Here is a 983-nt window from a genome sequence, read left to right as displayed (position 1 = left end):
CACTCTTCCCTTCTCTCTCACCCCTTATCTTTAGCCACTCTCCATCCCCAAAAGCTCGAAAATTTCGCTCCCTTTGCTCAGAATCGAGACCTCGTTTACATCCTCTGGAACCTGGCTTGCTTCGGAAAAGGAGAAAGGTAAGGTAAGAGAAAGGGTGCATGTGATGGGTGTAGGACGAGGGGGGGGGGGAGGTTCAGGGCTCTACCGTCTTTGGGTTCACGAGACCTTAGCTTGACGAGGGTCAGTCATCACGCCTATAATGAACTGCACTTAGGCTCGTTTAAACAGGCTCCTATCATTTGCGGGTTCCATAAACATACGTGCTCAGCGGTGGGGTACGTCATGAAGATTGACACTGGTAATTTTTTGCACCTCCAGCGTGCTGTGTTCTCGGTATTTACTGTTTCTGGTTATTATTTAAGGCTTTTGTTGTCTTTATATGAGGTTCAAGGGTCAGAAACACTTATTTACATACGATTCTGGACGGCATTTCACCGCCTTCTGTTTCCACCTTTTGCTTTTTTTGTAGTATATTTTAATTTTGGATTTGTTGTTACAACATAAAAAACAAAAGGCATTTGAGTGTTGTCATAATTCTTGTATATGTAACACTTACGATCCACTATATTAGAACAGATCTTAATCACTTGCTTTATAGGTCGGTCAATCAAAGTTTCCAACAATAATTTTCACGCCACATTATCAATTAGCTGGAGACGATTATTCTCTTTACATCAATAAAACGACGATTATTCTGTCATAAGAACTGGGAACTGTAGGGTTTTACGTGGATTAATGCTGCTTGTTGTGAGAGCTGGATTTAATTTTTTTCCAGAGATTAACATCAGGAGGAGATTTTCTGAATTATGAAGCCACCGCAAAGAGTATTTAGGACAGGAACTTTTCCATTAAAGCTGAGACATATTTCAGTGTTGATGATAATGGAAGTCTGACGTATAGCATTTTTTTTATTCAGTATATTC

This window comes from Penaeus monodon, chromosome 23 (genome assembly GCF_015228065.2).
Source record: "Penaeus monodon isolate SGIC_2016 chromosome 23, NSTDA_Pmon_1, whole genome shotgun sequence".
In the NCBI taxonomy this organism is placed as follows: domain Eukaryota; kingdom Metazoa; phylum Arthropoda; class Malacostraca; order Decapoda; family Penaeidae; genus Penaeus; species Penaeus monodon.
Note: the sequence above shows the minus strand (reverse complement) of the source record.